The 27,553-nt window shown below is 39.8% G+C and overlaps 1 long non-coding RNA gene across 1 annotated transcript in view; it reads right to left on the reverse strand.

The window, feature by feature from the left end:
• Nucleotides 1-27,553, reverse strand: part of LOC130178429 (uncharacterized) — a 51,028-nt gene that overhangs the window by 11,118 nt on the left and 12,357 nt on the right. Inside the window, exons 3-4 of the long non-coding RNA XR_008829164.1 lie at nucleotides 26,114-26,157; nucleotides 25,381-25,462 (exon numbers count right to left, since the gene is read on the reverse strand). This is a non-coding gene — a long non-coding RNA (uncharacterized LOC130178429). The remainder of the gene's footprint in view (nucleotides 1-25,380; nucleotides 25,463-26,113; nucleotides 26,158-27,553) is intronic.

A 27,553-nucleotide genomic window follows, 5' to 3' on the forward strand; every position in this document is an offset into this window, starting at 1 on the left:
ATCTAGAAAAATAAAAATATAGTAACTTCTCCTTTATCTACCTCAACAGCAGAGAAAACTGGACCTTTATTTCAAATAGTTTTATATTAGAGACAAAATTTCCCTGTATGTAAGTATATTGTATCTCACTGTAATTTAGTGAGGAGGTGCCCTGCTTTGATTCTGTTAATGCAAAATCAAAACATGTTACAACTTGTAAAACTTGTCATCTTGATAAATTCAATTTACACCCTTGCCATTAAGAATTATCGGCTGGCAAGGTTTACTTTTAATAACCAGACACCTTTGATGACATTTGATTGCCACGCTTAACTCTTGGCAATGACAGTAAAGGTGAGGTTTGGTTAAAGAGCTCAGAGTCAGAGTTTAGCTAAGATTCAAAATAACCACATAGTCTCTCGCTGAGAACCCTGCAAAGTTAATTCCAGATGTGTTCGATATTTGTGTGAATCTGGACGTCTAAAACAACAAATAGGCCGGAGGAAGAAGGAGAGAAAATAATGCTGTCTCCAGTGAAGCTGATAGCCGGTTAAGTTTCTCCAAGATTTTCACTTTTGTACATTGTGCTAAATTCATCTGTGAGATATTAGACTATGGTTCATTCTACCCCTCTTCTGGGTTTTTTACTTGGCCTTTTTTATTTCTACATGTTAGCCATGCGCCTGCTGCTTTATATATGATGTCACTGCCTTTGATTTGTGCATTTTCGGTTTATTTATTAGTTACTCTGCAGTTTGAGAATGTGCCTGTGCAGAGAACATATGAGTCATAGTAAACTTGTATCCCTCTGTGTGGGACATCTACGCCGTGAGCCTCCTCTGATGAATCCTATGCATCAGTGTTTGCCTTGCAATAAGACAAACCACCCTGGAGACTTCTCCCACTCAAACTGACGAATAGTTCCAGAGTACGGGCTTCCTTTTTCTTACAGTAAACAAGGATGAACAGCAGGGGATGTACAGTTGGAGGATGAGTCAGTGTGTTAAAAGGAAAATGTATGTCATCACTTTAACGTTTACCCTCCAATCTATTTTTTTAATCTAGTTTGATAAACAGGTTTATCTAACTAACATTTCACCTCTTTTGCTTTATGCTGAGTCTGAATTGGTCAGACAATCATCTTTCATTGGCAAAACAAAGCTAAAATTAAATAGTAGGATTGTCTGATAAACTAAGTGTCACACCCAACACTGATCTCATCTGACCCTAACTATCTGCTATAACCCAAAATCTGATGCAGCTGTCAGGACTATGCGACGCTGGCTTTCGGACATCTTGCAAGGCTGAAATCATGGCATTCAGAATATGCAGTGACAGTGCACCTCGCAAAAACACACACTCTCTACTTCACATAGTTAGTGGCTTCCATTGGTCATGCCGTCCACCCATCCTGGACACACCTGAACTCAGCAAGGGAGCCAGGACCACACCTCCTCTCACGTGTTAAGTAGAGGGTCGACTCCACCAAAAAACAGTGGGATGCTAATTTACAGCTCTACTCTTTCTGCGCCTAGAGGCAAAATTCCTTGCTTATTACTACCTGTCCCGTCAATTGATTATGCATGCTCACACAGAGAACAGACTGATTTCTCAAAAGTATATTATTCCCATAATACATACCCAAAACATTTTTTTTTCAACCTCTGCCAATGAGGTTTATGAGTTTGGTTGTGTTTTGTTTGTTTGTTTGTTTGTTTGTTTGTTAGCAGGATATCTTGCATCAGTAACCCTGGTAACTAGCCATGCAAACATTTTTGGTTTCATGTGCTCACCTTTTGAGATATTCATGGTCGTATTAGACCACACCAATGAGGAGGGTAATAAGAAAATCTTTTTAAATATAATTAGTCTCAAATATTATATTGTTTTGATACCATTTTTCAATCACAATATTGATTACGATACCTGAACTTGTGTATTGGCCGAGTACCAAAGATTGATGCAATACTACTATTCAATAGCTGTAAAGGAAACTACTAACCCTAAATGGATATGATATGATTGTTATCATTGTTGTATGGCATGGCTCTGGGTAAACCCCTTGTAAAACATGAACAAATACATTAATGCCATAGACTCTTTCTTTAATTATCTACTTTGACTGTCAATCATAAAATACAAATCTTGGAATAAATAACAGTTCCCACACTAGTGCCATCCGTTGAAATTAAAGCCTTGCATACTGTACATGTTGCCTTTTTACTGGAGGGACTCTCCAGTGTGGCATGTTGCCAAATTACAGACATTTTGCTAATGGCTAATGTTACATTACATACTGGAAATCAATTCTTCTTCAATGCTCTAAAACAGAAGTTTCCAGTCACAGCACAACTTCCTGTATAGATTACTGTTTCAGAGTGACAAAGAAACATTGATTTATGGGAAATCTGTCATTTTTTCCAGGTATGAAACTATAAAGTTTATCAATAGATTACATCGTATTGGATTAGTGAATAGACTTGCATACTCACCGATACCGAGCAGTATCGGGGCATCTGAACAAATCTAATATTCAGTGATGAATCTTCGACCAATCAGGGACAGATAGGAGGAGAAACTTCTCAAAGTTCACCTTTACACCTCCAGTCCTCCACATGGCAGGAGAATCTACAGTTTACAGCCAGGGTTGTTTCACTGTGATTGTGACATCCATAAACACAAATGAGCAGTTTACAATGGGAATTCTAGGGGGTTTATACACCTTGATTAGAGGGTTTTTTTCTTGTTTAAATGTGGTCAGCTCGCAGGATAAAGGTCAGCATGTTAGCAGTGTTGTGAAATTATGTTTTGAAACACTTGTAATGACTGTTTCCATGTACCCTAACATATTCCGAGATAAGGTTTAGTTTACACATCCCAGAATAATATCTCTTACAACAACAAACTGATGTTGTCTTACTTCATTTTGGTTTATTAGCACAATTAGTCCATAGCCTCATAAACACAGATCTGAGTTTCCCTTGACTGGCAAAGTAACTGTTGGTGTTTCTGCCACACCATAACCTGTATAATAATACCTCTGCACTCTTTCCATTTGTGACTCCACACACACACACACACACACACACACACACACACACACACACACACACACACACAGTCGTGTTTGTGCCTGTGATAAGACATCAGAGAGTTTTTGTTAATTGCTCCGCTGAATTCCTGGCAGAGAGGAAGTGCTTCTATAACTGCAGCTCAGATGCCAGAGGTCAGATGGCATTAAAAAAAAAAAAAAGGATCACAGGCAGATGATCCGTGGCCAAAACCAACAGTGGCTCTGTGGCCGAAGGAAAACAATAAGTACAGTTTCCCCCTTAGATGCCCCCTTTGCTACTAGCACTCTTGACACTGTGGGAGTTCCATTAGTCAGTGTTGTAGCAGAGACACATACAATGGATCAGCTGGTTTAGGATATGCTTAGCACGCAGAATAAGCTGCAGCCAAGCTTGAAGTTGCTGTCATGTAGAAGGGGATGTCAAAAAAAACACAAGACATTAATCTGATAAGTCGGCAAAAAGAAGAAGAAATGACACCGAAGGTTTTTTTACTTTCGGTGTCAAGTGACTGACATAAAAGTAGACTGTAATATTATTCCCACACTGACATGAGAACACTGGATTTGGAAGCAGCGAAAACAACAATAACAACTAAAACTTCGACTAAGTCAAAAGAGGAGAAGGTTTTACTGTGATGAATTATTTCTGCTATATGCACATACACAGAGGGAACGGCAAAGACTGCATCGTCAAGCGTTTACAGATATGCAACAGGCAGATTTTTTTTTTTTTTTTATAAATAAATTGAAACCTCCTGCTGTCAGAATAGAACAGAATATAAAATAATAAATAGAACAGAATAGAGAGACATTATATTCAGGTACAGTAAAATTTTAGCATGAAATCTCCTAAAGCCAATAAAAAGCTGTATCAGAAAGCAGCAGTAATAGCAGCATAATGTTTTTTTTAAAAGTGACGCTTGTGCAAATACAACTTTAAAATAAAAGGCAATAGTTAAATTTACTTTAAATAACTGTTTAACTGTATCGGTGGTAACAGGCTCTGAGGATGGAGGTGGGTGTGTAAGTGTGTGTGTGTGTGTGTGTGTGTGTGTGTGTGTGTGTGTGTGTGTGTCTTTGTAATCAGTCCTTTGGTTGGGCAGGGAGGGGTGTGATAGAGGCCACAGCTCTGGGAAAGAAACTCAACGTTCATTTATTGTTTAAATTATCATAATGAGTGGTTGAAATGGTTTAAACTGGGACGCAGCACTGTCACTCTCTGGGTGTGGACAAAGTCAGTCCATGAGTCAGATTGTCAGCTTGTTTGTGACCACCTGAGGCTACATCCGCATTGATGCGTTTTAGTTTTTAAAACTTGTCATGTATACAGGTCGAGCAGCACAACGGGCACGTGCACGCCCAGTGTATGTGATGCATTTTCAGGCGTGTTAGTATGGGCAGGGATTATTTCCGCTGCGCAGCTAAAGCGCTCATCTGAACGGAGATCATTTACATTTTAAAATGAAAACGTATTAGTGTGGCTGCAGCCTGACAGTGAGCTGCGACCGCTGTGCCTCACAGGGCCGCCCAGTGGGCTTCACCGCAGGGGCTACAATACCTGTCCAGGCCCTTTCCTGGGAACCCTCCTACCATAAAATCACATTTGTTATTCATGCAACGCCTGCAGCTCGAGTTACAGTTGGTTGTTTAGTACAGGAATGTTCTGTAAATATATGTTGGTTTAATTAAACCCACGCCTGACACATGGAGGGAGCTGGGCTGGGGTGCCATTAGGTTACACCATGGGGTTACACAGTGGGCTAGCAGCAGGGGCAATTATACCTGGACAACACCTTTCCTCTTTATCTGTTACTCCTAACTTCTCTCCTGTTTCCCTCACGTTCATTCATGAGGACGGACACATGGATGTTTAAAAAGATACAAAAACACCAATATATTTGCAGATTTATGAAATTTGATCTAAACTTTCATGGGGACTGTTTTGTTTTATTAAAGCTGCATTATTGTTAGAAAAATATACACACGTTTCCAGTCTACATCTACAGGGGGATAAAAATGATGGGGTCTTATGGGGTCTCTAATGGATAATACAATACATAGGAAGTGTGTGCAAAACAGAATAAATATTTTTATCTTGAATAAATTTTATCAACATTGTCATCAATGAAAAACTTTTTAAGTCGATCTGATTTTATGTGAAAAGGAACCGTACAAAACAAACAATCTCAGTAGCTCTAATTTACAACCGACTATCAGACGGTTTCACTGTGATGTGCTGCCACTGCTGTGCCTCATGGGGATGCCCAGTGGGCCTCACAGCAGGGGCTACAATACCTGTCCAGCCCCTTTCCTGAGAACCCTCCTACCATAAAATCACAATCATTATTTATGGATGGCCTACAGCTCAATTTACTATCTGATGTTTGGGTTAAACATACTGTAAAATGCTCCTGGAACAATGTGGTGATGGCACCGTTTCACCCACGCTGCCGAAGTGTGCTTCACACCAGATGTTATGATATGTGACCAAACCTTGCCCCTGGGCCTTATAGGTACCAGACCTCAACAAGGTAAAGGAGATAAAAATAAAAATGAGAGTGTGAGATATTCTCCCTTTCAGATAGCAATGCTTCTTTACTGACTGAAATGTGTCTTTATGTAGTTAATCCCTACAGGTATATTTGCTGTTGCTGATGTAGCAACAAGCTACAACAAGTCCTTTATAATCATCTTTACATATAAACTTTAAAATGGTTTCCTACATATGTTTAATTGTTCTTTTCAATAAACATGAATATATTTGTAATTCTGGACTGGGCTTTGGCTATTATAAATGATGACTGGCCCAAAGACGTGTGTGTGTGTGTGTGTGTGTGTATATGCCACTACTTGCACATGTTTTGGTGTGACTGTGTTCACGTGTGCCTGTGCGTGAACCCTCTCGGTGGCTGTGCCGTCCATCCCTCACCTGTCGCCATATCTGTCTCCTGCAGTGGGAGAGGCCTCACACTGTGGAATGCCTGTTGCCATTTAAGCTCCATTACTACCTGCTGCTGCCCTATTCTCCCTGCCCTCTATTGCCTGGGGTTCATATTGGATAAGAGCCGTAAAGCCCTGCGTTTCATGGGGCTGGGTTTGGTGTAATTGGAGGGAGGCAGGCCCCTCATTCCCAGCACTGTAGGGGGCTACAATCACAGGCTTGCCCTAGCCTTTGGGCCTCCCCACCAGGCGCTAAAGAGGGTCTAAAGAGGGCACCGCAGGGGATGATATCAAACACCCCCAGAGTCCCGGCATAACAGCAAATAACACTGCAGGAGAGGGAACACTCACACCGGCAGAACACACTCACAGTCTGTCTGTCAGGACTTGTTTATTGCGGTGAATAAAGCATTGTGCTCAGTAAAGCGGCGTGCAAAAACGGGGGATTTATAAATTAAAGGATCCCTCCTAAGAATACTTGCTTTTGTGAATGTTTGTTTATGCTGTTGATTTATGGTTCTGTAAAGGAAGAAATGCCAGAGCAAATTTAAAAAAAAAAAACAAAAAAAACAAAAAAAGGCTTTTTATTAGATTAAATGTGCAGAAATTGCAGAAAAATGCTAATCTGTTTCACATTCAGAAAACACAAAGCATAAATAAATAATTTGCATGTTCCTGGAATAAATAATATCTCTGTCCTAGGTTTCATTCAGAGCGACTGCTTTGAGTATTTCAGTCAATTTTATTTTACTATTATACTATTTCATTTTTTATTGTAAAGCTGTTACTTCTCCTGTATGAAAAGTGTTTTATAAATAAAGCTTATTATACTATATTACAAGATAGCACAAGAATTACAAGAATAGTTTTGATTTTTTTTCACTGTTTTTAAACAATAATGGTAATTTTCACATTAACCTTTAAAAAAATGAGTTAGACATTTTGAGAAATACATTTATTTGCCTTCTTGCCACACTAAAGCCAGTAGAAAAAGCTGGGAACAGGTGGCTGGGCTCTGTCCACAGGTAACATAATCCACCAATAAACAACTCTGAAGCTCACTAACTAACATGTTGCATTTACAGTCTTAATGCTAAGCTATATTTAGCATACAAATAGAGCAATAATCTAATCTATCTCTGTGCAAGAAAGAGAATAAGCACATTTCCCAAAATAAATGTTAATAACTATTCCTTTAAAGATTATGTACTATTAAAATAAGTGAATTGACCTCTGGGCCACACAAATAAGCACGCACACACACACACACACACACACACACACACACACACACACACACACACACACACACACACACACACACACACACACACACACACACACACACACACTACCTGAATCCATGACCTGCATGGGCCCGATGGGCTTCTACAGTATAACTTAAGCCCAAACTTGTCCCTCCACATTTGCCCAAAGAGGGCCTGACTTACTTACACACCCAAAAATAACAAAGAGGTTACGACTCAGGATGTGTCAGCTAACTTGTCAATAGCGAGAAGGACAGCGCAAAATCAACAGAAAACACTGGCAGTAATCTCTCATGCGGGGATCAAGGTGTGTAAAGAAGTGCTAAAGTAACAGTGAGGTTAAAAGAGAAACAATATACAATAAGTAGTGTCAATATGAGAGGGCAGGGTCCTCTCTGTGTGTTCTTACCAAAGCCTGTGTGAGTGTGTGAATGTGTGAGAGAGAATGTACTGTATGTGCATGTAGGTTTGTGTGTCCATATTTATTTACATTTTAAACCTATGTGTGTGGTTGTGATAGATGCGTGTGGTATTTGCCTGTTTTCCCAGCTAGTGTTTGAGTGTATGGGTGCAAATGTGTACCTGTGTTTTGGTACACATCTAGGTGTGTGTACATGGCCTACAGTACATGGACATTTTACAGGGGAACAATTGTGTGTGTGTGTGTGTGTGTGTGTGTGTGTGTGTGTGTGTGTGTGTCTGTTCGGTGTGTGTGTGTGCGTGTGTGTATGTGTGTGTAAGCAAATCGGTCTGTATTTGTGAGTATTTTAGATGTGTATGTACAGCAGATTTCAGTGTAAGTGTGACACGTCACATGTGTGTGTGTTAAGGTGTGGATGGATGTTAATCCTCCACGGAAGCCGCAGTGTGACAGAACAAAGCTCAGCTCAGGTGTCCAGCAGGTCATGTTGAGTTAGCACTAATAGCCCGATGAAACTCACTGTGTCAGTTATCTGTATTGTCACGAACATACAGTTTGAGTCAGGGGGCACAGGTGGGACGAAGCACCGTCACTGTCCAATCGCAAGACCTGCATTCAAGCTCTCATTAGCGTCCAGCGTGCTCACCTGCCTTTAAGACAAATCAACAACAGCTGCAGGGCTGCTGCTCTGCAGCTGACCCTGACCTTTGACCTCATTGTAGACTGGAGAAGAGAATTACCCTAAAGGGATTTGTCAAGTACTACGTTATTTCTTGCTACTGAGTGTCAGTTTTGATACAGTTAAGCAAAGTATAATTATCATGAGATCAGAGGCAATATTTAAATATTAGTCATTACTTCAAATCACCATTAGCCAATAAAACCCAAGCATAGTGCATACAGTGCATAACCCTAAAATGACAGTTTTACTCTGTATTATTTTAAAACTTGTTACTTGTTACTTTTATACTATATTGTACTTCTTATCTACTACAATAATTCAGATCATACTGGGAATTTTACTCCATCCCAGGCCACCCTGTTCACACGTAGAGTTAGTTATAGAGATTAGAAAATATAAAAAAATTGTGACTGATGAGCAAATATGAAACAAATTATATTCAATTATAATTTTCATTATTCTAGCAATTGCACATTATTACAGCAGAAAGTGGAGGCTGTATGTGTAATATATACTCATAGCAGAAACCCCATATTTTATCATGTCAAGAAGTTAATAAAACATTATGTGTTGGCAGTAGCAGCACTGCAGCATTGAAGGTGTGGAAACACGGTGTGAGTCAAAGCAGTTCAGCGAGCTAGCCGTCACACACGGGAGGTGATGCAAGAAGTTGCATTACCTCATTCCTGCTTGTTAAATTACTACTTGTCAAGTTCAATGTTCATGGCGTAGACCAAATGTCCCTGTGCTGCCACTGGCTGCATCCACTGTGGCAGCTTTGGTAATATGCATAAAATAATGTGCTAAATTATATATAATAATATAATTGTGGATGGTCTACCATCTAAGTACATTTTGTTGAAAATACCTCTGTACTTGAGTAACATTATGAGTGGGCTTTTATTCATAATGAATTGTACTTCCCATTTTTACTTAAGCAAAGGATCCAAACATGTCTTCCATCACTTGATACTATTAAGTAGCTAAAATCAGAGTAAAAAAAAAGTTCAAATAAAAATAAAGGTGGTTAAACTCCTTCTCAGGCCCTCAAAGGTCTGATCCAAAAGCAGTCTAAAATGAATACTTTCATCCCTCCGCTTCACCCTCGCTTTGCAGTCACTTTAACCTGGCAAACACAGCCTCTTTTTTTTCTCCATTTCCTGACTTTGCTCCAGTCCTCATCTTTCCCTCTCTCTCTCTCCCCACATCTTTCCTTCTTCCTTCCTCTAGCTCTTTTCCCTGTCATCCCTTGTTACTGTGAATGATGACAGTGGACTGACACAACCAAAGTACAGCCAGCTGTGAAAACACACAGAAATCCAGCAGAGAGAAAGAGACACGAGAGGACAAAAGTGTGGATTATTTGTTACCGTCTGATTAATAACTCAATTGCAAACTGCATTCGTCCTATGACATCCTGAGGATTTGCGCAGGACATGTTTCCTGAATAAATTCAGCTTTGGGAACAGTGTATAGAAGCAGGTATAGCTCTTAATGGCTGGAAATACTTAGCACAGAGATGAGCTGAAGTTCAACTCTGGTGTGGTTTTTTCAGTTTCCTGAGTTTTGTGGCTCTTGGCTGAAGCTAAAAGATCATACCAGCGTCACAAACATTTTTCTCTCTTCACCATGCATGACTTTATTGCCTTCACCCTTCCTGCTTTTCGTCACTGTTATTGTACGTAATGACTGTCATTCACCAGAGAGAATCACAAGTCAAAATCGAGTCTCAAGTGTTTGAGGGGCAAGTACCGTGCTGCTTAGAACACTACATTGCCATCTAAGGAATGAAAAGCATGTACTGCATCATCATCACACCTTCATCCCTCAGGTTACACATGATTCTAATGGAGGGAAAGACATTCAGACATTTATTTAATGTTAATGCACCAAAAACATAAAAAACTAGAACTTGCTCAGTAGAGCTCCGTTAAGACCAGCGTCAAACTACGTACACCAGGGAAAGAGTAGGAATAAAAATCATCCCAGGACTTTTGACTGGGAGTGTCCCACCAAAACCCATCTTCAGAGTTCAGACTGGACAGTACAGCAGCCAATACAACACCAGACGTGTCTGAATGTTGGTGGCTTTTCTCCCTTCATTGGATCTTTCTGTGATAAAAACGCTGTAGATGTGAGAAGCTATAGGGACTTTAATTAGAATTTCTGATAAAACAAGAGCAGAAAACGAAGCTACACACCATTAAGCTGCTAAATAAACTTGACTCCTGCTGTCTCCTGCCTTCTGCTTCCTCTGTAAAACCTGACTCACTGACATCTGTGGTCCTGAACTCACTCTGCTGCGGAGAGACGGCCGTGAGGAAGATGGCGGCTACACAGAGCCAGAGCGGGCTGCGCTATCCATCTCTCTCCCTCTCGCTCTCTCTCGCCCTCACGGCCCAACAACCAGCCCGGACCAACAGGAATCTCCCAGTTATCCACTCCGTGCCTGACATACACCAGGCTTCATAGAAAGTCATAGTAAATTATCCGGATCTGCCCCCCAAACTTGCTGGGTTCTGCCCTGCTCCGAGCCCCAATCCTTCCACCAAATTCAGTACAACAAACAAACATGAGCCTGAGCCGAGGTAATAAATTAAAGATTGTTCTCAAGTCGGAATTGAGTGTCAAGTCAACTCCTTGTTATTTCAAACTATAATCTTTAGCACAACCGTAGGAATATACCACACTGCATCAGTACACAGACAGTGTGGTCCAAAAGTCTTTCCCACTGTACATCTGTCTGTGACAAATAAACCACTCACATACAAACAAACCTGATTAAAGATGTCAGCATACCGCTATATTTCATTCTTTGTATGACTAGTAGGACAGGCCCTACCTGGCACCTCATGATTTGGTGTAGTTTTCTGTTCCTATTGAGAAATTATTCTTTTACTTCTCAGTCACTCGTTGAAGCAGATACCAGGTGAGTAAACACCCTTCGTTCTAAGCTATAATTACTCTGCTATTTCAATTTAAATACCTCTTCATCACCCAGTCAATTAAAATTCCTGCTCCTCTGACCATTAATTATTACACGCATTAATCTGAATTGTATTAGTACACAAATTAAGGTTGAAGCAGATACAAATATGGCTGCTGGTTCAACACTACATTCAGAGAAGGAGGCTTAAAAATAGAAAACATTAATGTACACATTGTAATAACATGTAATTAACATATTGTTCCTGTACAAAGAATCATGATGACCCTTATTAGCTTGGAAACATCGTCGTTATGAGTCGTTAAATAGAGCCAAGTTCTTTTTTTTCTTTTCGATGAGCTGCACCTCTCTTCATCTGGCTATTAACAGGCTGGCTTGAGTCCTGCCAACACCCATCCCCTGCTGTGCCAAATTACCTCTGGCGTTCCCACTGGCATTCGCACCCGAACACACACACACACGCGCACACACACGCGCACACACACGTGAATGTGCTCCCAGTCCACTCTAACTCCTTGATCATGTCCTAGGAAGACAGTAATGACAGTGTTTAGTTCAAGAGAGTCGCCATCGCTCTGTCTTAGTTTCCACCTCTCAGGTATTTGTCCAGAGGGGAAATGGTCCGTCAAACTGACAGTCTGAGCAATTAATGACTCAGAGAGAAAGCACTCGTTCTGCTTTTCTAAGACACATGAAGAAAATGTTTCTCCATTTTAAAAGATTTTCCATTTATCTTTGTTTTTATTGAAGATGAATAAAAGTCAACAAACCTGTTCTTAACTGAGTATTAACCAGTATTAGAGCCTGTTGTCACAAGTGTCTAACTGAAAAAGAAAGCTGTGGAAGCAGAATCTCACGCCAAAGTAAGCATTCATAACACTTTAGTATCAGCTTTCAGTAACCAAGTCACAAGGGAAAGTGATTGTCTTTCATCAGACCGTGACATGTTAAACAGTAATTTGGTAACTAAACTGTTGAATATAAGTCAGCTCACCATAAATTAACAATGCCAATGACTAACATGTACCTCATTTACTAATCCGCTGACAATAACAAATTGTACTGCTACTTCTGAAACCATAATTACCACTTACATTTAATGAGAGCTGAAGTCTTGTTCCACGAGCAGCTGTAACTGTAATGCAACCATTCATTTAGCATATGCTGAAACAAGGCTAGGTCAAAACCCACTTTATGTCCGGACCACCTGAGGTCAAACCCTGATTTTATAACTGCGACCTTGTCTGACAAAATCACAAAACACTTATATTAAAAAGACCATTTTTCTTTTTCTTTTGTTATTTTTTCAGGCTTTTTTATTACAGTCAAAGTGAGAGAGAGACAGGAAACTTGGGGAGGGAGAGAGAGAGAGAGGATGGGGCGCTGTAGCAAGGACTAAGCCCAAATGGCACACGATCCACCAGGTGGATCGAGGTCTTATTTAGACTCTCACAGCTCACAGCCTCCGTCTGGGATCCACAGTAGTTTAGTCTTTATTTACCTCGTAACAGACTTTTGTTAGAGGCAGTTCTTTATGTCTAACTCCTTCTTTTTGATATGTACAGTTGGTCACAGCGGTTAGTACGAAGCTGTCGTTACCGATGACAACCCTCTCTCCTCTGCTCTCTCTGCTCGGTGGGTCTTATGTTTAGTTATTCCTCTGTCTCCTTTAGTAATAATAATACATGTAATGAAAGTAGTTTATTTGCTGTAATGGAGGCGGGGGACTGCCCGCAACAAGAGGTGTAGTCCTAAGCCCCCAGTCGGCATCCGTACACGGTCCAGTCATGTACCAGGTTTATACCCAGTCTGTTCGTGCTAAATTGGCAACACTGCAGGCTGTTAAAATCCCCCTAATAGAACCTGTTTGCCAGAAACTCCAACTCAGTGACGAGGCACTTGGCTGATCAGTGATCAGTGGGTCGGTCAGTCAGTCAGTGACATTCCAGATTATACGGCTGGCCCTCCTGTTGCGGTCCAGCCAATAATAAAGTGTGTTTCTGGGGATTTAATTTCCATATTATAAAACAAATCAGCATCCACTACAGCAGTTGCCATTCTAAACTGTACTTTACACTTTAAACTTGGTTTCGTTATGGAAATTAGCGCCGATATGAAACTGAGAGGTGTTAAATAGATCTATCATATTATGTGTTCGGTGGTTTTGGAGGGAGATACCAAAGGTTTGAAAATGAGCCAAGATGATGTCATCGGTGTGGGCTCTGATGCATTACAAACAAACTGAAGGTGTGGGCTTTGAAGTAAGACGGCATTTAGGAGATGGTGGGATGATAATGATAAAATACTACCCACTCGTATTGAATGTAGGGTCCTGTGTTTTTTAGTGAAGACTAAAAGTTGGGATATTTTGGGCACAAACCTTATGTAGATAGTTGCATTGCAGAATATGGGCAATACTGTCAGTATATTTGCTCCATCTCTGGTCTTCACTGTAATGTTGCTCTTAGTAAACCCACACCACAAGTTAACCAGCTAAAAACAACAAATCTGACAGAGGAGTCCTTCCTGGAAATACATGTATCACCTCCACCAGGTTGCGGTTTCATTAAGAGAGCACTCCACTGATTTAGCGCTGATCATCATCACACCCACGATGGATGGATTTCTCACAGCTCCCTCTAGTCACAAAAGATTTTAAATTATGTTTTTTCAAACCTGGAATAGGACAACTCAAAATCCATAAAGAGACCTGGGTGTGTAAAATCTGTGGAGCTCTCCTGCACATTGTAACGGCCATATCATTTTTTGCCATCCTAGTGAAAATAGGCATGGACAGCTAAGTGCTATCTTGGTGTGACATCAGTTCGGGGCCAATCACTCCAGCTCTTCTCAATTCTCCTTAAAGCAGCAGATAGTTTAGAAAATATACTTATTAGCATATTCAGGATGTCATTAATGCTACATGTTAACCAGCAGTCACCTCCAAGCAATTCGCAGGGCGATACCTGTGACTCTTCAGTGGAAAGTCACCAAGGTTTGTTCAAAAAGTCACTATTTTTCCGCAAGGTGCAGTCAGCCTGAAACGCATGCTTTCAAAAGACTCATGAGGGACAGGTGCTTCCATACGTGGGTTGAATGGGTGTGCTAGATTTCCGTTGAAGGTTTATGAAAGTATTAACAAATATCTCAGACAGACAAAGAAAACATTGCAAAGAGTGTGTGAAGATTGAAGTCATCATCTAAAGGCCTGTGTGAAGGAGCAAGCTGTAAATCTCTCCAACAGGTCTTTCTCTTTTAAAGCTCTGGTAACATTATTCATTGTGCATTATGACAAATCACAGTTCGTAAATGTTCGGCCTGATGTTATTGCTTGGCGAGATGACAATTTAAATTTGACTTATATGTGGATAGATGAAATACACAAAAGGTCCGGCAGTAAATAAAATATACTTGTAACTTTGAAACCAAGCCAAAGTTGATCTGTCTCAATATCAACACCTGTCCTCATATGAAGGACAGGTGTTGATCATTTCCTGTAATTGTAATTATTAGACCCCGGTCCTGCTCCCAGTCTCTTTGTCACATTTATCACTCATCCAGACACTTGTTGCACACTGTTATTGATATTCTAACATTTCCACTCCTCACAAAGTCTAAGACAGTATTATATTATAATATTTATTTCAATGCTGTTGATTTATTGCTTCTAACATTATATAACCTACGGTGAACATTTAGCTACAATAGCATTAAAATGAATGAAGCAGTTCAGATATGTTTGACAACAGAGGATATAGTACTAATACATTGTAGATCTGCTGTGGCAGGAAGGACTGGGTGGGATTTAGACAGACTATTTAACATAAGGACAAATAATGACTGAAGTGTTCGGCCAGCAAAAGTTGTAGTTTGCCTGCAAATTGTCACTGAGATATTGGCTATGCAAAATTCCCTTTGTCCCTGTGACTGTTGAATGTCACATGATTATCAGGTCTCTCACTCACAATGCATTTCTGTGTATTGTTTTTACAATGGAAAACAGTTTAAGTGCAGCAGAGCATGACATCCTTACTCAGTCTAACTGAAGGGTGTGACTGAAGATTTTTAGCTGACAATATACACTCTTACATTGCAACTATCTTGCTGGCTACAGAACAGGAACACGACTAGGTCAAAACCTAGTGTTGACTGGACTGTGTGTAATCAATGTGCAAAATTGAAGAGGCAGTTGGAAAGTGTTTCAGAATCGCTTTGTTTCAATGGAAAGAAATTGAAGCCTGCTCGAACAACTACATTATGTAATATGCTTATTAGCATATTAAGGATGTCATTAATGCTACATGTTAACCAGCAGTTACCTCCAAGCAATTCGCAGGGCGATACCTGTGACTCTTCGGTGGAAAGTCACCAAGGTTTGTTCAAAAAGTCACAATTTTTCCGCAAGGTGCAGTCAGCCTGAAACGCATGCTTTCAAAAGACTCATGACGGACAGGTGCCGCCATACGTGGGTTGAATGGGTGTGCTAGATTTCCGTGGAAGGTTTATGTTAAAGTATTAACAAATCAAATATCTCAGAATAAGACTATAATTTGCTTCCTAACATACATCATGATTCACATGATTATCAGGTCTCTCACTCACAATGCATTTCCATGTATTATTTTTTCATTGGAAAACAGTTTACATGCAGCAGAGCATGACATCCTTACTCAGTCTAACTGAAGGGTGTAGATCACTTTTCATCATTATATCTTTTGTTTAAAATGAAAAAGTGCTCATGCCTCAACCTGTAGACACTCCTACACACACATACAGTATATGCACAGGTAATGAGTCTTATGTTCCAAGCAACTCGAGTTAGTCAGAGATTAATCAAATGCAGGAGTGAGAACATGAACCGTAGGATCACAAAATAAGCAGAAGCCTGAAGTTTCAATTCAGGGTATCACAGCAAGCACCAGCCTCTATTAGCGTGCCCTCGTGGGACTCTTAACAGTGAAAGGCGAGCATTAGACGTCAGTATGACTGACTTAAGAACAGACTGGACATCCTTAAATTAATTACAAAAAACATCTTCTTATGATATAATTATATCTTATAATATGTGTTTTCCCCATAGATAGATGAGGACGGCCTCATTTGTTTATTTTATACATATATGGAGTTCTTTTCCTATGTTTACTCAAAAGTGTGGTCTTTCATTTTGAGAGTATTATGCTTTGTTTCACTTTCAGATTTTGAGATCCTGAGCTTCAATTTGAATATTTGAATCCACCTTACGCTCAGGCTGCTTCTGCGCACTTGCAAAACCTCTGCTCTCAGATTTGTGCTCTCTTCAACACATTGGGGCTATAACGTTCTGCACGTGTCCATTAGGAAGCAGTGGACAGATTAAGCAAACCAACATTTACAGAAAACAAAGTGTTGTCGCATCATAAAACTAAGCTTTGGAAGACACAGACAGATTACACTGTTCTTTTGAATAGTAAGAATATATGTGGTTCTAGATGGAGAAATAATGCAATGTAATAATGTAATAATTTCATTTGTAAGACCTGCACAGTTACAAAAAGGTTTGTCAGAACACTTTGTGCCTGTCCCTGAATATAAACTACATTTGATGATGTTATGAAGACAAACCGCTTTCACCGATTTTCCTTAACTGAGTCACAACTGACACGTGGGTTCCTTTGGTCTGAGTTCCCAAGAACTTGACAGAAAAAAAACATAACACACTATGAGGAAATCATTATTGTCAGTGTTGCTGAGTAGACGGGAACTTTATCTCCATAGGATCTCACTTACTGGCTGAAGGTGCTGTCAGACTGGATTCTGAGCCCCATTCGTTAAATTGAGAAACGGGCAGATACCCATTTGTTTCCAGTCAGAGAGTTAGCATATCATTTAGCCTATACTTATCCTATTCTGTTTAATTTTATTATGACTCTCACAATCTCTATATAGTGTGACCCCCCATTTTGTCTGACCCACCGTTGCTTACTTTCTTATATCCTATATGTCCGAAAGCTGCTCTGTAGCCTACGTACAAATCAAGGACATAATTCGCCAAACTGCAGACTTAGCAGGAACTCAACCATTTACTCTTCATGTGATCATGTTAACGATATGATCTCGGATTCATGAGCTCCATCGTATACCACCCATAACTTGCTCTGTTGCTCTGAACGAGATAAATATTTCCCACACACTCCTGTCTCCACTGTTCACCTCAACCGTGGAGGTAGAAAGTGGAGGGGAAAAAACCCCTGGAATCCCCGCTTCCTGTGTGGCCTGTGAACCCCAGTTCAAAAGGTCCCACATGACGTTTTTGAATCTCAATGCAAAGCAGCATTTCCTATTTAAAATCAGTCTGTGTGTAAGAGGCTGCGTAATGACTCACATTTTGTTTGTGCTATACGCCCATAACCACAACGGAAAGTACATTTTTTACGCTTCAGTTTTATTCTCCCATGTTTAACCATTATGACTGTGTCTTGGCTTATGAGCAATCCCAAAATGCACACTGTACCTGAACGTATCCCCCCCCTCCCCCATAATTCCTTTAGCTACACTGTATGAATGTCGATGTCACGAGACAAGAAATGGCCAGACTAGACGACTAACTAGCCCCCACTGGCCCTTCTTAATAATCTGGGGCTAACTGATGGAGACAAGCCAAAATGAGGGAAGGAGACGGGATCCCATTGTGGGCCACCGGAACCACTCTGGCTCTTTGTGAGTGTGTGTGCATTTCCCCCCAGTGGAGGAAATGCTACCCCTCTGGAGACTATTACCCAGTAGCACCATTAGCCCTGGAAGACGGAAACTGAGCTGCTTTGTTTTCCCAACTTCCCACTGGTGGGGAAATGGCACACATAAACTCTGCAAGTCAGACAGACAGAAGGAGAGAATGAGCGGGCGAATGAAGTGTGTGAATGTGTGGTTTGTGGTTGGAGACGTTTTGCTACACATACCACTCAGCTGATCAACATCCAACCATTTGGTCTTTTTCTTTGATTTAAAAAAACAAAATTGCCAATTGCAGCTTATTTACAAGGGCTTTTATGACCTAAAGGTGAACTCGCATTATGTTCATGATTATATTTGAAGGATGCAAATCATAAATGCAGATTATACATGCAAGAGTACACACTTTACTTCAGTATCAACACTTTTTTAGTGTTGCTGCACAAATCTGCCAAGCTCTGTTTCACTGAGCAGGAGATCTTATCTGTCACAAGGTATCATGCCAAGGTGTGGTTACCTAAACTGAAAATTTGGTTTCCACCAAATTAGTCACCGAGATGCAAGCTGTGTGTTGTATATGCACATGTAAAGACAAGAAAAAGCAGCATTCATTCTAGCTGATAAATGTTTTGATATTTAAAGCTCCAGAGCTGCGTCTTTCCCATTTCATGCAGTTTTATTGAATAATACTGCAGTGATTATCAATGGGAGTTGACTTAATCAGATTCCACAAAAGCTGTTTCTACTTCTACTTCTGTCTACTTCATATGTATGACAGCTATACGTCTGTACTTCCTCTATTCCTCTCACAGAACCACGCACGCACGCACGCACGCACGCACGCACGCACGCACGCACGCACGCACGCACGCCTGTCTCATGTTTAAGATTAATTAGCCAGATAGATAATTAATGTAACCTAGCAATTTACACAAAGTATGACAGCTATTAGTCATTATTTCAAAAGAATGAGTGACAGATACTGAGGTATTGGGAGTTTCGACTGAACAGGTGGAGATACCAGTTCACCCTCTACTGCCTTCAGGAAAAAACATTTTAACCACAATTATTAATCAAATACATTTTGAAGCAGAAACAATTAAAAACCTTGTGTGTTCTTTTGAATTCAAATCATTCTGCTTGTAATTGTTTCCTCTTGTCCCTTTAGGAAAAAAATACCTTATTTGGTAGCACTTTACAATAAGACTACCTTTATTAAAGGATTTATGAATTACAATACATTTACAAACATTACAAACTGTTATAACACCTTAAAAGGCAACAGTGACCTGTTGCTTGCCAAATAGTGAGCCCACATTTTTGTGTACTGTTAAGCCTCATATCTCATTAGTTACTAAGCGCTCTTTGTTTTCTCCATCATCCAGCATTTGTACCTGCTGATTCAGCACATATTTGTTAAGTTACTAGCTGTTATTAACTAACTATATTATTAACTATTAACTACCGTCAGCATATTAATGGTCTAAATGTTTCGTTTGGCAGATTAAATTATCATATCAAATGAGCAGATTCATCTTCTTAAGGACTTTAGCAGTCCAGGTATAACACAGTTGGTAACCTTCCTTTACCTGGTGTACTGCTCACCTGTTCTGTGCCTCACTGTTCACATACCTGTGGCCTGTTGTTGACTCAGCTAATTCTCCCCCCCATCCATCTTCATGTTCCTTCATCTCATATTTTACAGCCATTTATTTATTAGTTACAAACATTTGTAACTGGCAAAGGGGAGCCTTATTGTAAAGTGTCAAAAACATCAACATTTATTAATAAGTTACTATAAGGCTCCCTTTATCAGTTATCAATACTAGTAAGTCATTAATAAATGATGATGGGTTTTAAACTTTACAATAAGACTTCCTTTTACCAGTTATAAATGGTAGTAAGTCATTAGTAAGATTAATGAGTAGTAAGCATTAACTTGACCTTGCCAAATAGTGAGCCTGTATCAATGTATAAAAACTGTGTTATAGCTTGTTTATAATTGTTTATTTGTGATTTTTAAAGTTTTACCAACCAAGTGTGTTGTGTGTTCATAGCATAAAGCTCTCTGAGACAAATCTGTGATTCTGAGATAAATAAAATTCACTTGGCTGAAATATCTTTCATTTTATGGATGGTTTTTTCACTCTAATTAAAATTTACCCTGCACAAATAAATACTGGAACACATTTTGCGTTATTTAAATATTAAAAAATTTCATAACAGTAGATATTGATATAATTTGGTTCCATTACTTTCAAAATGATCAGTATAGGTAGTAGTAGTAGTAGTAGTAGTAGTAGTACAAGGATGAAACTCATCCAATGTGTATGCTATTGAAATCAGTCTGTGTCTCTTTCTGCATGCTTCTCCAAGCTGTTAGATTAGATCAGTAATTGTGTTTGTGACTAACCATACAAGTAGTCTGCGTGACAGCGAAGACTTGAAACAATGAGTCATCATATCCGTTTTCAAGTTCAGGAAGCTCACAGCCTGGAGTATTAATCTATTAAACTAAATATAGTGTATCCAGCAAACCTTCAGTCAGTTACTCAAACCTGCTTCTCGGTTTCAGGAAGGGGGTTAGGGTTGATTCATTGACCTGATTCAGAACTGAACTAACTTCCAGCTAAACCATAAGAGCAACAGCTGACAGCCTGTGACAAAAATTTTTTATTGAATCGGAAGAATAAGGAGTGGAGATGTTATTACGCAATCATTTCAGTTTTCCAGGCTACACACCAGATGAGCCATTACTGTTGGAAAAGCCTCCAAGTGCTGCATTAGCTCTGTTACTCTTAGCGATAACTTTACCTCTTATTAATGCTGACTTGATTATCCATTGTATATACTCACCAAAGCAATGTGGGATGACTTGCCAAACCCTTTTATAGTACGTTATCTCCTACACTGTTATGGTTCAACATTCAAACACACAGTCTGTAATTTCTAACAGGTGCTGGATGAAGTTTGAATGCTATCTGGTATAAAATAACATAAGAGAGATATGAGCTTGGGCTAAAAGCCAAGAATGATTATAGATTTCTTGATAGTGTTTGCTGGTGCACCTGCACAGTGTGGAGAGCAGAGCAAACAAAGAGCGCCGAGTCCTGTTGGCGAGCAGACACAGAGCCACATGTGGATAACTTCAATCCTGAAAGGTTGGCTGGTGGGTCCAGGTGGGCGGGGCTTGTGGGGCATGGCTTTGTTGTGACATCACAAAGTTACAGAAGTCCTGATGGGTTATTTTAAGGCTCAGTTCCAGAATGAAAGCTGTGTACATATCTCCGTGGGCTAATATAGTTTCACTATTAATATTCAGGCTATCATGTCCATAAGAAACAGGAACAAGGCATTCACCGAGTATCATTTCTCCCTTTCTTGGAGTGTAACACCTGAATGGTCAGATTGCTTCATAATCAAAAGAGAAACATCCCACTTTCTACAACATGACAATGTGACAAAAGTGTGCCAAACGGCCACACTAACATCTTCCTGCACACCTCAGTCTCAACATTCAAAAAGAGACAACTTCAGCTTCTAGATGATGATGAAACCCGGCTCTACACAGATGAACCCGTGACCATCAGCTTCCATTTACTGGAGCTTCCCAAGACTGTGTATTTAAATGCGGTGTTGTGGTTTCCACATCATAGCAAAGTAAACTACTTTGCACTGCACTGGAACATCACTTGTAAAGGATAAGTCTGGTTATACTGTATATTTTTCGAATTGTTAACAAATCCCACGCAAAGACCAAAAGCAACAATGAACTAAACCTACTAACATCTACTGGCTGCGTTGCCAACGCCTGATATAATCTTCTTCCTCTGAGGCACACCGCTCCATTGTTGTCCAACAACTGTTAAAACCACATCAACAAGCCACACTGTTGCACTGGGTGACATGTTCCATTGTTTTCCTATAAACATGGCTGTAGTGTTTTTTGCTTTGTTTTTGTCATCCAGTTAATATCACACACACTGTCCCGCTTCCAAAAACAGTACATCACCGCATGTGTAAAAATTCTGATACCGTCTTCAACAAATGCACGATTTATTCCAGTTTTAGAAACAAAAAAAACGAAGTGCTCAGCTGTTTTAGGGGATTATCTAAACTTTTTTTTATTGAGCTGTCGTAATAGATTTATGTCGTTAGTATGAACTGGTAGGTTCATGGCTGAGTGTCACAGACAAGGCAGAGAACTCAGAAGGTATTGAGGTAGTCGGACCAATCTCTTGTTTACCTGACAATAACAAAACATAGACCAGAGGTCACTAAAAGGGGACTGCAGTCTGGAATCCAGACCCACATGTATAACCTATAATTTATTGAGAATTACTACATTTTGACGGAGCGTCTCGCTGCAACCTGAGTCAGCGAGCGAGATACACAGACACGGTGAGAGATGATGTGGGAGAAATAAGTGAGGAAAGAACTTGTTGCAGCTATTCAGTTGTTGTGAAATGAGACTGTTCGAGTTAACTATAAAGAAGAGAGATGGAGAGTCAAGCTACACTTCTTATTTCATTTTGTAAAATTAAGCACTTTATTAAATGGTAAAGTATACATAATACAGTTATTATTATGTTATAATATATATATATATATATATATATAAAGAGGGTATCGTTGTTTTATTATAATAATAATAATAATTATATATAATTATTTATTATGAATACAAGGCAGAAAAGTGTATTATACTGCAGGAAGAAGTTTCTCTTTATCTTTTACTTGAAATCCACCGATACCTCCGTGAATCCAAACTTCCCAGAGCCATCTTTCAAGTCTGGGTATTTGCTATTGGATGTCCCTTTAATTTAAAACTGCAACTCACGTCTGACCGGTGCAACAGTTAGGCACCAGTGATGCACAGCACACACTAACTGATGAGTCTGATGATAAATGAAAGTCGTACAGAGACATAACTGACTTAATTTAACAAGAATGTAAATGGAATCCTATCTGCGCGGTGCTCAGTTTTCTCTCTTATCAGGTATTCAATTGTCGTTAAGCTACATTACACACCAGAGCAAATTAGCATCAAAGTCATTATGTGTTTTACTGTATCTTTATATCAAGTTTTTGTGAATGCATCACTCGCATTATGTGTGTTTGCAGTGTTTGTGCGTCAATGTGAGAAAAAAAAAGAAGAAGAGAGACAAGTCGAGATGTGCAATAACTTTACAGTTTAGAACAGTGTGGCACCAGGCCGGTGTTGTCTGGCTCTCAGGATTATGATAAACGCACACACATATAAACACACACACACACACACACAGGCACGCATGGATCAAGGCACGTATTGTTAATTCCCTTGAGAAACCGACCACAAACTGGCTCTGTAATGCAAAGAGGAAGTGTTGGGTCTCGCTGCCGAGGAACTTCAAAGGCCCCAGATGGGACACTCATTTGCTGAAGGAGATTTTCTATTTAGATGCTATTGCAGCAGTGGCACCACGGCAGCACTATCAAACATCTAGGAAACCCAGCATTTGGAATTCTGTTATTGCTTTTTCCCTTTTTTTTTTTTTTTTTTTTTGAACTCTCTCATTTGACCTCATTCTCTCCATCCCTGTCCTCCCTTAATTTTTCCACTGTTGTTTTGAAGTCTTAAACTTGAGTGGGAAAAGTATACAGTCTGTGCATGCTTGACATAGCTCTCCACATCAAACAGCATAAATACTGATGATAACTTCAACAGCCAATTTGTTTGTCTAACACTTTGATATGTATCTCCATGTCATGTGTTGTTTTAGTTAAAGCTTTCAAGTGTCCCAGTGATTCATGTCCTGTCAGATGGTCGCCCTCCCTCTGCCACTGTTTCCCTCAGTGCCCTTCATCAACAAGGTGAATCAGTTTAGGCAAAAATATTCATACACACCTCCTAGAAATAAAATAATCATATAAACCTCATAAACCTACTTTCATGACTGTTGTACTGCCTGGTACAGAAGATGTCTGTGTGTGTACTTGCCTGGTTCCACAAAGTCATTACCTCCATACAGACAACTCATAAACATAATTGACTGATAAGGAAGAGGAGACGTGATGAGTTAACCTCAGCAAACACACACACACACACACACAACCACACACACACACACACACACACACACACACACACACACACACACACACTTACTCAGACATGAGTAGCCTCTCTTGGAGGACTGTGATAGGTTATCACAGGCCATGCCATACACAAACAAAGAGGCAGACGAGTCTCTGGACAGAAAGTAAAACGTGCTCAAACACTCACACGCAAATACATAAATAGCATACCTGTGTATCCGGGTAATTATCTGTATGAATACACAGACACTGTGTGTGTGGTAGGGGAAATTTAAATAAAACGGAAGAAAGTAACAATGTTATAAAGGAGGGTGTAAACTAGAGGCCGCAGCAGTGTAGTAGTTTTACTGGCTGGATGAATGAAGCCAACCTAGTTAGTAAGTTTCAGCAGATTTGAGTTCCTTCTCATTATAATAAAGTTGAATTAAGGATGAAAAAGCACTTTCATAGGAAGATTGTGCTAACACTGGGTAGTTCCTCTCTTTGCTTTCAAACAGCCCCAGTTGTTCCTGTCATGGGTTTCACAAGACTTTGGAAACTTTCCTTTGAGATTCTTCTCCATGTTAACATGATTGCATCACATCTTTTCTGCAGATTTGTCAGCTGCACATTCATGTTGCCAATCTCCTTCCCTGCCCAGTATGCAGCCTGAGACAAACACCTGCAGACAGCACTCTGGGCTTAGTGAAGGCCCAATATTGTTGGTCGCTCTCTTCGACCACACAGACCTTTCTACAATGCAATGTGAATAGGATCAAATTCTCTCAATTAACACTGAAACACACTGCCCTCAGATGGTCAATGTCAGAAATGCACATTATTCCTGCACATCAGGAGCCCTTTGTGACTGGAGTTATGAATCAAATCCTAATATACTAATGTATAAAATCATGTAAATAAAAAATGTATTTTAAATTCATGCAAGTCATTCATTCAAGAGGCATTTAACACTGAGAAAATACGATTTCCACCAAGTCAGAGATAAGTGAATTAATTCAAAACTGCACATGTTCACATGCCTGTTTTCTAGCGCATTTGTGCAATGGTTAGAAATATGAGTGTGTACAAATACACACGCGCACACACACACACACACACACACACACACACACACACACATACCACCCCACACACATGCACACAATTCCTGCACAAGGTAGGCAAGTTTCCAAGCATTACGTAACTCTGTTGCTGCTTGCTCCTGTATATCAGTCCAGTTCAGATTACTATCTGTACTGAGTGACCAAATTATGATAAAAGACTTGTTTGTTTGGGAACACTAACCTCCATCTGTGAAACACTCCCCAGCTCTGAATGGCGAATTGTCAGTGAATGTTGTTACCCAGGATGAAGTCATCATATAAAACTAACAGAAATGGACATAAAAGAAAAACAAAAGGTCATGAATAAGGGCAGTTGTCTTCCATCAGTCAACACAAGATATTAAAGTGTTTCATGAAGCATTGCAATGATCGCCGACACATGGGGGTGACTTTAGCGTCCATGTCGTAATTGCTTGATGTGAAAGGTGACTGAAAAAGTCAACAAAATCTAGTTGAAAATAACAAAACCTTTAGATAAAAACATATAAATCACACCTACACTTTTGCTGCCTGGGGGTATCTTTAAAGCCAGAGCAACAATGGTATACCAAATCATAAAAGCACGGTGCAATAAAAACATGAGAGCACACATCCTGATGTTTCACCTGCATTCATGTCGGTATGATAAGATCGAGCTCATAAATGAGGCTGAATGCGTAGTAAAAAACAAGACTCTTTAATTACTGTCTCGCTTTCTCAACTGCTCTGTGTAAGTTGTGCAATATTGTGTATTTCAACAGGGGAGGGGCAGAGGATGTGTGTTTCATTACATGCACGATAAAGACCTGTGCAAAATAGTGCATGTGCAGTTAGACTAATAGTAGCAGTATTACAAGTATGGCTTACGTGCAAAATAATCAGCTAAAAAAAAACAATGTAAAAACAAAAGAGACTGGTGTGTCCAGTCAACTCACCACTCGCTGAATCTTCTCCAGATGTCTTTCATCAAAAGGATTTTCTATAATATGGAAAAAAATACGGTTCGTTTTAGACATTTCTGTTTTGGAACATTAACATGCAGTATAATCTTTCTTGGTTATATCAAGAGCACAGAGAAAGCTTCAGAAATGCAGCATTTCTCCATCATACAAACGTATCGGGTCATCACTTTCATCTTCAGTTAAAGTTTAATATTTCAGAATATCAGGTTTTCTTATGACAGAGACGATACGTGGCCCAAGTTCAGGCACGTCTCATGTAACGCAGCTATGCAACACCAGCAACACTAGCTGGATGCTGGTCAAATTGTCTTCCCTGACTTTCAACAATATGCTACTGGTCTAGCTTTAATGTTTCAGACGGCACCGTCTGTATTCCTGGCTTTATGTAACTATAATATAAACTGCACCGGCGTTTCAACAAAGATAAAAAACCACCAATGTCAAGTGATAATCCAAGCATGTGATAGAAAAGGTGAGTTGTACAAACATAACCAGGCCATCATGAAATGCACTGAAACATACTTGGTTTCATTAGTTAGTTGGTTTATATCTTGTGGTTAAGTCTCTTCACCACAGTATTTTGTTATTACATAATGGTTGTAATAGGGAAAAGCAGCAGCTACAAATTTTCTATGGTCCATCACAGAGCCGGTGATGCTTTGACCGTTACTAGAAGAACATTTATGGTCCCTTTGACAAAGGGTGTGTCTGTAGCAGGTGTCAGTAAACAGCCAGAGCCTTGCTGTTTTATCACTTGTTAAGTTCTGAACGTAGCGCAGTCATCGCAGGCCCGCGTGTTGTGTTCACTGCCAGAGATCTTGTTCATGAACGTCATCTTTCTACCGGTGTTTGTCAGGCTCGCTGATGTTACTGACACTACCAGCAGATATATGCGACAGGCACAAACTGGTGGAAGTGAATTTTCAAATCCAAGCGGAGAGAAAAAAAAAAGTTGATGGAAAGATCACCTGTATTAACATCATATACCAACAAGGATCTTGGTGATTACATGTACGGCAAAAAAAAAACATAGTTAGTGTGTAGTTCCTCTTTAAAGACAGATAAGATCTGCTTTGTTTCACGGTCTCAAAACACACACACACACACACACTCACTCTTTCACTCTCTCTCCTCTCTTATTTCACACCCCATCTTGGTTTTACAGTATCAGCAGGTTTGATCATTTTACATTTCAATCACACACACACACACACACACACACACACACACACACACACACACACACACATACACACACACACACACAATAAATGTACACATGGCTTTTGTTATGAGCATAACCTAATGGTGCTTATCTTTATATGTGTGTGTGTGTATGTGTGTGTGTGTGTGTGTGTGGTGCACACTGTGAAAGAACAAGTGTGTGATCAAAGCCAACAGGTCTGTGTTTGC

The sequence above is a fragment of the Seriola aureovittata genome, chromosome 12 (assembly GCF_021018895.1).
Source record: "Seriola aureovittata isolate HTS-2021-v1 ecotype China chromosome 12, ASM2101889v1, whole genome shotgun sequence".
NCBI classification, from domain to species: Eukaryota; Metazoa; Chordata; class Actinopteri; order Carangiformes; family Carangidae; genus Seriola; species Seriola aureovittata.